The 11,589-nt window shown below is 43.2% G+C and overlaps 1 non-coding gene across 1 annotated transcript; it reads left to right on the top strand.

Annotated features, from left to right (window-relative positions):
• Window positions 1-9,679: 9,679 nt before the first annotated feature.
• TRNAA-UGC (transfer RNA alanine (anticodon UGC)) lies at window positions 9,680-9,755 on the top strand. Its single transcript has one exon. It is a non-coding gene; the product is annotated as a tRNA-Ala (tRNA).
• Window positions 9,756-11,589: the final 1,834 nt, after the last annotated feature.

The following is an 11,589-nucleotide window of genomic DNA, read 5'->3' as shown; positions in this document are numbered from 1 at the left end:
AAACTAGAAATCAACCACAATAGAAAAATTGAAAAACATTCAAACACTTGGAAACTAAATAGCATGTTATTAAATGGAAATGTAATTACTAAATACAATAAAAAAATACAACCAAAAAAATCTATGTCCATAAATCCAATAACATAAAATGAAAAAAAAACTACCAAAACTCACCAAAGATGAAACAAACTGAATAATCCTCTGTCTACTAAAGAAATTAAATTGTAATTTAAAAGTATAGGTTTTGTGTGTGTGTGTGTGTGTGTGTGTGTGTGTGTGTGTGTGTGTGTGTGACAGAGACAGAGAATCAGAGAGAGGGACAGACAGACAGGAAGGGAGAAGAAACAATTCTTTGCTGTGGCAACTTAGTTGTTCATTGATTGATTTCTCATATGTGCCTTGATGGGGGGGCTATAGCAGACTGAATGACCCCTTGCTTGAGCCAGTGACCTTGGGCTCAAGCCAGCAAGCCTTGCTCAAATCAGATGAGCCTGCACTCAAGCTGGTGACCTCAGGTTCTTAAACCTGGGGTTTCCACATCCCAGTCTGACACTCCATCCATTGCGTCACCACCTGGTCAGGCTGGTATAGGTTTTCACTTACTCTAAGACCAAATGTTTTCAATAGTTAATTCTACTAAACATTTATAAATAAATAATGCCATAGTGGTGGAACTACATAAAATTTGTACTGGTAGAGGTAATTATCACTTCCAAGACATAGAATGAGAAGAAATACTTTCCAACCTTTTATGCCTCCAACATATTACCAAAACCAGACAAAGATATTATAAGAAAAGTACAAATATCTCTTATTAACACTGACACAAAAATCCCTAACAAAAAAGTAGCAAATTTATTCCAGCAATATATTAAAATGATTAGACATGAAAAGTGGGTTTATCCACAGAATGTCAATTTGGGTTGTATACTGAATCAATGAATGCTCATATTAACAAAATAAGAGAAACCATATGATTATCTCAACAGACACAGAAAAAGCATTTGACAAAAGGCAATGTCCATTCATGATTTAAAAAAGAAAAATAAAACTCAGTAAATTGTGATAGAAGGTGAATTCTTTCACCTAATGCTGAGACAGTATCTACGAAAAGTCCATACATAAAATTACACTTAATTACAAGAGACTGAATGCTTTCTTATGTGTCTCAAACAAGGCAAGGATGACCTCTCTTACCATTCCTATTCAACATCATACTGAAAGTCCTGACTAATGCTGAAAAATAAATAAAAAACATACTAATTCGAAAAAAAGATATAAAACTGTCTATATTCAAATGAAAGTTTTCTACATAATAAATTCCAGTTAATTTATAAAATCATTCTTCTGGAAATAATATTATGAGTTTAAGTGAAGTTTCAAGATATACAGCCAATTTATAAAACTCAATTATGTTCAATATAGTTGTACTGTGGGTGGAGCACAGAGCACATTCCTAATAGCTGTGGCTGATGCAATGCTGTGAGAATACTCCAGCTCCCAGAACCCTCCTGGGCACACCCAGGAAGGAAGCTCACCAGCTATAAGGAAGTGACTCAGCGCCAACCACGCAGCTCCCTGACCTTTTCAGCCATTGGCTATGAAGAACACACTGTAACAGTCTATAGAATGAACCTGTGTATATAGGCTAGCTTGCTTCCTGAATAAAGTGGATCTGTGTCACTGAACCTGGTCCCCCGAGTCCGGTCTCTGTGTCTCCATCATCCTCACCCCCGGTGGGCCTTGTCCACATACTGGCACCTCAAACAGGGACCTAACTGGCATCTAAGAGACGGGTGAGTGACCCTGTGCAATTCCCATTCTCCCCCCACTCCCGAGCCCCACAGATGTGAGCTTTGCATGCCCTATTGCAGAGTAGGCAAGTGAAAGTTAGTAAAAAGAATCTTTGTACTTACTGGAAAATCCTCTCTGGTTTTGGCCCCTGGCTTGGGGACACACCTCTCTGGACCCCGGACGCTTGGGCCAGGGCTCTTCGACACGTTCATTGGTCGGGATGCATGGGGGGTGGGCCTTCCCTCTTGGCCTCACTCCTGCGCTGTTGGCGGTGCATGCCTGTCTGGCCAGTGCTCCTGCTGGAGACCCTCCGCTGGTTCCTAAAATCCTGCGGGCTGCTCCTCTTTTGGGGGGCCCCTGCCCCTCTGTTTGCCTCCCTCTTCAGAGGAGGAAGGTGGGCCTCTGGGTTTGGTGGGCTCACGGCTGAGCACGCAGAGATGCTAGCCGGGTTGGTGGCTGCGCCGTCAGCTCCACCTCCCGAAGAAGCGGAGGTCACTGCTTCTGCAATCCCTGCCGGGCTCCATGCCCCGCCCTCCCCAGCTACTAGCCAGTCCCCCCAATCCTAAAAGCCACTGCTCAACTTAAGCCCCCGGAGCCAGTCGGGCTCGCGTGGGATGCCGACCAACCAATATGGAGTGAGCAGTGGCCATTGACAGCTCCTTAATTGGGAGAGTTGCACAGGCTAATACAGCAACAGCTGGAAACTGGACATGTTGGGCCCTCCACCAATCCTCATAGTTCTCCTGTTTTTGGATGCAGAGGACGGTATCCGGAGGGTAGAGGCTCCTCCACGATTTGGGGGCAATTAGTGAGCATATGGCAAAGGTGGGCACTTTGCAGCCAGGCTTGCCACATCCCTCTGCAGTGCCGTGGGTGGCCCATGTCCATCCGGAAGAAAAGCCTTATTCTGCTTTTAAGGTGCCCTCCACCAACCACGCCCTTCCAGTGCAGCGGTATCAATGGACAGTCCTGCTGCAAGGCATGAAAAACAGCCCCACCTTGAATGCCATTGGACTTTCCATCCATTATGCCCTGCGCCTATGGCAACAGGCTCCTCTCAAAATCTTCTCGGATAGTGCCTATGCCATACAAAAAGTTAAAGGCCTTGCCCATTCCACCTTCCGGCCCAAGCAGACATTACTAGATAGGGCTCTCAGCCAGCTTAAAGAATTGTTAGAGGAGCGTCAACACCCTTGGTATATTCAGCATCTTTGCTCCCATTCTGACTTGCCTGGCCCCCTAGCGGGAGGCAACACACAAGTTGATCATCTAGTTTTAACAGTCTCCCCTATTGAACAAGCCAGACAACCTCAAGCCCGGTTTCATATGTCTGCCCATTCTCTCAAATCTCTCTTTCCCCATCTCACTCACGCAACCTGCAAACACCTTGTTCATGTATGTAAACAGTGTGGACCCTTACTACCCTTAGGCCCCTTACAACCACAGGGTGTCAACCCTTGAGACTTACAGCCTAATTCTGTATGGCAAATAGATGTCACTCATGTCCCCCAATTTGGCAAACTCCACTACGTGCACGTGGCAGTAGACATCTTCTCCAGAGTCATCTGGCCATGGCCCTAGCAGGAGAAAAACTACACGTGAAATTTGTACCCTTCAACAGGCCATGCTTTACCTTGGTGTACCTTGGGAAATTAAAACTGACAATGGGCCCTATTATATCAGCAGCCAATTTAAAGCCTTTTGTTTCCAATGGCAAATCACACACCGCCTTGGCATTCCTTATAGTCCCCAAGGACAAGCCATTGTAGAACAGTGACACAGAGATATTAAGCTTCAAATCAAAAAGAGCCCTGGCCGGTTGGCTCAGCGGTAGAGCGTCGGCCTAGCGTGCGGAGGACCCGGGTTCGATTCCCGGCCAGGGCACACAGGAGAAGCGCCCATTTGCTTCTCCACCCCTCCGCCGCACTTTCCTCTCTGTCTCTCTCTTCCCCTCCCGCAGCCAAGGCTCCATTGGAGCAAAGATGGCCCGGGCGCTGGGGATGGCTCTGTGGCCTCTGCCCCAGGCGCTAGAGTGGCTCTGGTCACAATATGGCGACGCCCAGGATGGGCAGAGCATCGCCCCCTGGTGGGCAGAGCGTCGCCCCATGGTGGGCGTGCCGGGTGGATCCCAGTCGGGCGTATGCGGGAGTCTGTCTGACTGTCTCTCCCCGTTTCCAGCTTCAGAAAAATGAAAAAAAATTTAAAAAAAAAAAAAAAAAAAAATCAAAAAGAAAGGGGGGATATGCCCCAGGCCTTATCCGGAGAATTCACTCTCAATTATTTAACTTTTGATTCTGAAGGAGTAACTCCCCCTTATAAACATTGGGGAGGCCTTCTTGCCAATTGACTCCATTGCCATTAGTACGCTGGAAGGACCCAGGCACAGCTTAATGGTAGGGACCACACCCTCTTCTAATGAAAGGAAGAGGTTATGCTTGTGTTTTTCCAGAAAATAGCCCGCATCCAATTTGGATCCCAGGAAGGAATGTATGGCCACTGCCGGTGTCCCAAGTTGACCCCTCTGATGAATCCCCCAACCCAGGAGATGACGAGTCTCCAGAGGAAGACCTCGCGTCCAGTGTGCACACCCCATCACCTGGGGGGATGTGGAGGATTTGGCGGGGTGGGCCCAGAGAGTGGCCCCTGGCAGGCCCCCAGGTCCTGGCACTCTGTTCCTCCTCATGTGTGCCATTATCACAGCAAACTCCCAGGCACGAGGAGATCCTCATGTCTGGGTGGCTGTTCCCCACCCTGGCATAATTATGCCTGTTGAAGTTAATAGCCCACAGTTTCCAGCAGTATATTCCAGTAACTGCTCCCTTAGTCTCCCTTGTGACAATAGTGACCAGGAATCCCAACAGTGGAACGGCACTATATGGGGTAACCTCAGTGACCCAATTTTACTTAAGTTTAATAACACTGTCCCCTCGGAGGGGTGGGTCCTCCTTCAAAATCATACTATAGGGGACTTTCCTGAAAATGGTACTACCAACCGAGGCTCAGTACTTGGCCTATAAGCCCTCCTCCCCCTAGCTACCGACAGCTGGGCCCGCCCTGCTAACCTTGCCTTCCCAGGGTCGCCTCTTTGCATGTTCCTGTATGACGAACATCTAAGAACACTCGAACATCTAAGAACACTCCTGAGAGAAGGAATTCCCTGGAGAGACTGCTGCATTGCCTCTGGCCCGGATACGCAGACCATCAACCTTGGAGTTTGGCATTGGAAGCTGAGAGACGGAAGGCAACAATATGCAGTATGTAGCCTGCAGCAAGCCATCCGTTCTGTGTTTGGATGCTGGGACTTTTGTGGGAAGGAGGTGTGCATGGACCTACATCCATTTTTTACAATAAAAATGGAACTATGTTTAACTACACCTGAAGTTCTCTGTAACACAATGGGAGGGAAATGACATCCCGACCCCTAGGAGGAATCCCCTGTTTAGGACCCCCATTCTATTTCTTAACTAGTCAAACATTACAGAAGCTTGTCTCATTGTTTAATCCAGCTAATCTATTAGCATATAGTATAATAAGTATTATAGCTGTTTTAGTTCTACTAGGGTTCCGTTGTATAATGTGTAGCATTCAGAAGCTACAATAGCAAGCTCTCATTCATCAAGTCCAATTGGCCCTAATTAAAAGAGAAAGGGGAAATATGGGTGGAGTGCAGAGCGCATTCCTAGCAACTGTGGCTGATGCAATGCTGTGAGAACACTCCAGCTCCCAGAACCCTCCTGGGCACACCCAAGAAGGGAGCTCGCCCGCTATAAGGAAGTGACTCAGTGCCAACCACGCAGCTCCCTGATCTTTTCAGCCATTGGCTGTGAAGGACACACTGTAACACCCTATAGGCTGAACCTGTGTATATAAGCTAGCTTGCTTCCTGAATAAAGTGGATCTGTGTCACTGAACCTGGTCCCCAGAGTTGGGTCTCTGTGTCTCCATGATCCTCTCCCCCAGTGGGCCTTGTCCACATTGGACTTAATAATTGGATATAAATTTAAAAACACCACTTATAATAAAAGCCCTCGAATGAAGTACATAGATATAAACTTAACAAATTTATCGGGGATGTTTATATAGAAATTTAGAAATCACTGATGAGAGATATCAAGGGAATCTAAATAAGTTGGGAGAGATATAATATCCATGGATTGGAAACCTAAATATTGTTAAAATGTTCATTTGTTCCAATTGGATCAATAGATTTTACACAATCCCAATTCAGGATCCACCAAGCATTTATTAGATACCAACTAGCTGATTTAAAAATGTATATGCAAAGGCAAAACAATTAGATTAATGAAACAATTCTGTGAAGAATAAACAAAGTTGGAAACTCACATTTTCCAATTGCAAAATTTATTATAATGCTTTGTAATCAAGACTGTGTGGTACTGAAGAAGCAAATTGAAAGCCAATGAACAGATCCACCACACAAATATAGTCAACAATTTTTGTCAAAGGCCCAAAGACATTTCAATTGAGAAACAATAGTCCTTTCAAAAAATTAGATTGGAAAATTTGGACATTGGTGCAAAAATAAATAAATAAATAAATAAATAAATAAATAAATTAAATAATAAAGGGCAACAAATAATACAACCTTGTAAAAATTGGATCACGGACCCAAATGTAAGATATAAAACTATAAAATGCATAAAAGCTATAGAAGAAATCTGTTTTATCTTTGACAGTTTTTAGATATAGCTCCCACAGCACAATTCATGAAAAAAAAATAATTTTCATATTAGCAAAATTTAAAAATTTCTTGGCAAAAGACACTTAAAAGACTAAAAAGACAAACCACCAACTGAGAAAGTATTTTAAAATCACATATCTGATAAAAGGCTTGATCTAGAGCATATAAAGAAAACTCTCAAAACTCAAATCTTTTTTTTTCTTCTTTTCCTAGTGAGAGGAGGGGAGATAGACAGACCCCTGCATGTGCCCTGCCAGTAATCCACCTGGCAAGCCTGTTTAGGGCCATTGCTCTGCCCCTTTGGGGCCATACTCACAACCAAGCTATTTTTAGCACCTGAGGCAAAGGTTCCACAGAGCCATTGTCAGAGCCCAGGTTGATGTCCTTGAACCAATTGAGCTCTGGTTGTGGGAGGGGAAGAGAGAGAAAGAGAAATTGAGAGAGAGATTAGGAGAGAGAAAGGGAGAGAAAGGGTAGGGGTAAGGGTGGAAAAGCAGATGGTTTCTTCTCCTATGTGCCCTACCAGGAATCAAACCCAAGACTTCCACACACCAGGTTGACTGTCTACCACTGAGCCAACTGGCCAGGACCAGACCTCAATCTTAAGAAAAAAAAGCCACAATAAAATATGAACAAAAAAATTAAACAGAACCTCATGGAAGATAATCAGATAGAAAATAAATGAAACAATGCTCAACATATTTATAATTAAGGAAATACAAATTAAAACAATAATAAGATGCCACTACACATCTATTACTAAAATTCAAAAGCTGACAATACCAAATGTGGGCAAGAATGTGTAGCATTTATTGCTTAGAGAATTCAAAATGGTTCAGGCACTTTGGAGAACAGTTTGGCAGGTTTGTATAAAGTTAAATGTAGGGTTACCATATGACCCAGCAATCACACCTCTAAGTTTTCACCCAGGTTATTTGAAAACTATTGTTTACTCACAAAATATTTTTTATCAGATTTATTCATAACAACTAAGTTGTCCTCCAACAGGGGAATAAAGAAACAAATAAGGTAATACTATCAGAAATAATACAAAATGAACTATTGTTTCATGCTATGTAAACAAATCTTAAATGCATTTAGATAAGTGGAAAAGTGAGTCAGAAAAGGCTACCAATTAAGTCTATTTTATTTATATGACCTTCTGGGAAAAGCAATACAATCAAGACAGAAAAAAGATCAGTAGTTGCTAGCAGATGTAGGAACTGCAAAGAGATCACACACGGTGCTGTTCTATATCATACTGGAATGGGGAATATATGACTGTGCATTAATCAAAATGTATAGAACTATATATAATATAGAGTTAAATTTAATGTATGCGATCTTAGAAAGAACACCACCAACAACAACAACAAAACCCAACCAGGATGCTGGGTAATGACCACAATGGAATATAGACTGACAATGAAGATAACCAATATATGACATAACAACACTTAAGGGGCAGTGGGAAAAACTGATTAACCTTAGAACATGATGTTTTATGGAAACTGTAAAACTAAAGACAAAAATGATATTTAAAAATAAATATGTAGCCTGACCAGGCGGTGGCAAAGTGGATAGAGCATCGGACTGGGATACTGAGGACCCAGGTTTGAGACCCCGAGGTCGACAGCTTGAGCACAGGCTCATCTGGTTTGAGCAAAAGCTCACCAGCTTGAACCCAAGATCACTGGCTTGAGCAAGGGGTTACTCGGTCTGCTGAAGGCCCGCGGTCAAGGCACATATGAGAAGCAATCAATGAACAACTAAGGTGTTGCAATGCACAACAAAAAACTAATGATTGAGGCTTCTCATCTCTCCGTTCCTGTCTGTCTGTCCCTCTCTATTCCTCTCTCTGACTCTCTCTCTGTCTCTGAAAATAAATAAATAAATAAATAAATAAATAAATAAATAAATAAATAAATAAATATGTAAGATGAGTTGTGGGAGCTAGTTTCTCACTGTTGAAGAGGTGAAGAGGGAAGGTACAAATAAAAAAACGGGCGAATAGATAAAATTAGTATTAGAAGACTAGTAGATCCCAATTCTCGTTCCTACCCACAAGAACAACAATAATAATGAGTAAACACCTAAACACCAATGAAAATAGCTCTGGGAAAGCACCAGAGTGAAATAAAAAAGATACAGAAACCTGTGGAGCACGAAAATGTGTGGCTGCAGAGAAATGAATAGAAAGCATTAGCTTCTGTCACCCAGTTCTCTAGTCTGGCCCAGCTCGGTGCCAAAGAGAATACCCCGTTGTTACCTCCCTTTCCTTCAGGATAGAAGGAGAGCAGGAGGATCTTAGAACCCTCATTACCACCACTGATCGCAGCAGCTTTTGCCACCAAAGAGCCTGCAGCCTTCACTGCTGAATGCAGCTGACAGAACTGCCTGGAGTCCACACTGCTACTCCCGTCCCATGTCCAGGGACCAGCGTCAGTCCCATCCCCACCAGTCTGGTGATGCATCCTACATCTCTCCCACCAATGGAGCCAATATTCCCCTCCTGCAACCACACACATACCTTTGACCTTGGCTTCATGATTCCGTGCATATGATACCTCAGGTACTAGTACCATTGTGGCCAGTGAACTTGTGCCCCGAGCTAGGCACAGTGTTTATTCTGAAAGCCCCTGAACCCTGGACTCTGGCTTTGCAAACATTCAGTGTCACTGCATCCCTGACTCCATTGCCACTGCTGCCATCAGTACACATGCTCCTCAGATCCCAGCACTGCTGCTGCCATTTTGTGTTCATGCACCATGTCTAGTTCCACAAGGGGCCCCCACAGACAACTTCCCCACAAGGCAAAAAATAGGGAGAGCCCAGCAGACTTTGCTCTCAAGTATGCCAAAAGTCATGTTAGAACTATGGACAACCTTGGTCTCTGAAGACCCCTACAGTTTCACCAAGGTTGACCTCAGCTGATGGAGCTCCACAGACCATACTGCTTGCTGTGCTTTTCCTGAGCCCAGAACTACCAGTGCACCTACCCAGAGTAAGAGTCACCATATTCCACCCATCTAGTACCATCACACAGATCCTGAGGTGAAGGTCTTTCCCCATTTATCCCAGTCAATAAAGTCTGGAATAGGTGACTGCTCCCTCAAATGAATAGATATCAACCCAAGGCTAAAAAACACAGAAACAAAAAATTCACAAAACTCAAAGTAGCAGGCCCTGGCCGGTTGGCTCAGTGGTAGAGCGTCGGCCTTGCGTGCAGAGGTCCAGGGTTTGATTCCCGGCCAGGGCACACAGGAGAAACGCCCATCTTCTCCACCCCTCCCCCTCTCCTTCCTCTCTGTCTCTCTCTTCCCCTCCTGCAGCCGAGGCTCCATTGGAGCAAAGATGGCCCGGGTGCAGGGGATGGCTCCTTGGCCTCTGCCCCAGGTGCTAGAGTGGCTCTGGTCGCAATAGAGCGATGCCCCGGAGGGGCAGAGCATCGCCCCCTGGTGGGCAGAGCATAGCCCCTGGTGGGCGTGCTGGGTGGATCCCAGTCAGGCGCATGCGGGAGTCTGTCTGACTGTCTCTCCCGTTTCCAGCTTCAGAAAAATACAAAAACAAAAAAAACAAAACAAAAAACTCAAAGTAGCATGATATTACCAAAGGAACAAAAGACTTTGCCAGAAATTGGCTTCAAATAAATGAAGATCTACAATTTGTATCACAAAAAAATTCAAACTAATGATGCATGAACAAAATGATAAGTTCAACATAAAGTCATAAAAAAGAAAGAGATTCTAGAGCTGAAGAATATAATGAATAAAATGGAAGATATGATGCAAAGTTTCAATAGTAAAGTACTCACTTCGGCAGCACATATACAAAGTTTAAACAGTAAATTCAACAGCTTTAAAGAACCTTAAAGAGTTTCCACAGTTTGATCAGGCAGAGGAAATCATCTCTGTTGTAGTAATGCTATAGTAATTAAATATATAGAAATATAAAAAATATGGAAGATATATAAAGTAATTAAGATATAATAAAAAAGATATAATATTAAAATTAATTAAGGAAATTAAATAAATTTATGCCATCTGGATAGGAATTAATATAGTGTGTGCAGATGTGATAAACAGACTCTGACTTTAGAGCAGGACCCAGTTAGTATGTGTGTGAAGTTACACATAGATAAGAAGTGGCTTGATGTCATAACTCTGTAAATTAACATAAACAAGAAGCTTCCCTAGGAACATCTTAAAAGTGGCTTGATGTAACATTTCAGTAAATTAACATAAAAAGGGCTCCCTGTGAGGAACTCCCAAAAAGGTGGTTTGAGGTGATAATCCTGTAGATTGACACCTGTTAGAGGCATTGGCCAGAAATGGTACTAAAGCTGAGGGCTCCCCCCTGCTGCGGTAGTCACCCAGACTCCAATGTGAAAATGGACTGTCTCCACGTGGCTCTGAGCTCTGACCAAAGACAGCCAAGAGGAGCACGCTGATGGGGCCCCCTTAAGCTGTACCCAGACACACCAAAAGGATTTGTGAGTAATAAATTGCCTGTGTAATTTTTGCAACTAACTATGTGTTGGTTGTGTTTTTCCTCCGATGGCAGTCAGTGTTGGCACTGATCAGTAGCATCCTCACAGCCACCTGCTCCCAAGGACATCCCAAATATACAGCAACATACAGAATCATACTTACATATTGCATGAGTAAGGGAAAAATCGCATGTATAGCAAAAAGAAAAAGAAAGAAAAAATAATATAATTAAGAAATGAGCTGAAAATCTAACAGGCATTTTTCCAAAAACATACAGATGCCCAAGAGATACATGAAAAGGCATTCAACATCAATCACTAATCATTAGGAAAATGCAATTCAAAATCACAATGCGGTATCACATCAAACCTGTTAGAATAGCAATTATCAAAAAGACAAGAAATAATATGTGCTGGCAGAGATGTGGGGAAAAGGCGATGTTTGTGCTCTGAAGATGAGAATAAAAACTGGTGCAGCCATTTTGGAAAATGGCATGGAATTTCCTCAAAAAGTTAAAAATAGAACTGCCTATTATATAGTCATACTACTTCTAGATATTTATCTGAAAACAAAATAATTTAGTCAAAAACAGTTACTGCACCC

The sequence above is a fragment of the Saccopteryx leptura genome, chromosome 12 (genome assembly GCF_036850995.1).
Source record: "Saccopteryx leptura isolate mSacLep1 chromosome 12, mSacLep1_pri_phased_curated, whole genome shotgun sequence".
NCBI classification, from domain to species: domain Eukaryota; kingdom Metazoa; phylum Chordata; class Mammalia; order Chiroptera; family Emballonuridae; genus Saccopteryx; species Saccopteryx leptura.
This window is presented reverse-complemented; position numbering and strand designations above follow the sequence as displayed.